General features: G+C 32.6%; 1 protein-coding gene across 2 annotated transcripts in view; it reads left to right on the top strand.

Annotated features, from left to right (window-relative positions):
- The first annotated feature begins 483 nt into the window (after positions 1–483).
- cables1 (Cdk5 and Abl enzyme substrate 1) overlaps positions 484–607 on the top strand; it is a 26,663-nt gene continuing 26,539 nt past the window's right edge. For both annotated transcript variants that reach the window (XM_053651871.1, XM_053651870.1), the window contains exon 1: positions 484–607. This exon is cut by the window's right edge and continues 713 nt beyond it. The gene's annotated coding sequence lies outside the window, so the exon portion shown is untranslated.

Here is a 607-nt window from a genome sequence, read left to right as displayed (position 1 = left end):
ATGATGCAAGACATTTCTGTGCATTATTATTTCCTCAGTTGTGTAATGTTCCTTTGTGGAAAATTAGGCTGTGTGTGACACCAAACTCTCCTTTCTGCCCAAGACGTCTAAACAAAATCAGGGAATATTTGTTGGTTCTTGATTGATGTTTGTTTGATTATTTGTTCTTATAATAATCTGATGCATATATTATTCAAATTATATACATATATGTATATATGGTATGGTATTGTCTGATATCTTAACTGATATTGATGAATTCATGCACTCGTGTATCATGTAATAATGATGTTATAATAAACCTGGACGTTTGTTTTGTTTTGTTTTTAAATCAACCAGAAACAAAATAAATAATAAAATAATAAACCATATGTATAAACCAAGATTAAATCTACAAGTTTAGATTTGTGTTTGAGATAATGACTAATGAGTAAAATAAGAAAAGGGTTTATATTATGTTTGGGGTTTTTTTTTTGTTTTTTTGTTATGTTGGAACTTTGAAGCTCAGAGTGGGAGGAGCCTAAACAAAGAAAGGTGGGGGGGGGAAACACGATTTCCTCCAATCTGATTGGTCAGCTGAGTGTTCCTGCTGCGCGCACGTGACCCC

This window comes from Ictalurus furcatus, chromosome 20, assembly GCF_023375685.1.
Source record: "Ictalurus furcatus strain D&B chromosome 20, Billie_1.0, whole genome shotgun sequence".
NCBI classification, from domain to species: domain Eukaryota; kingdom Metazoa; phylum Chordata; class Actinopteri; order Siluriformes; family Ictaluridae; genus Ictalurus; species Ictalurus furcatus.
This window is presented reverse-complemented; position numbering and strand designations above follow the sequence as displayed.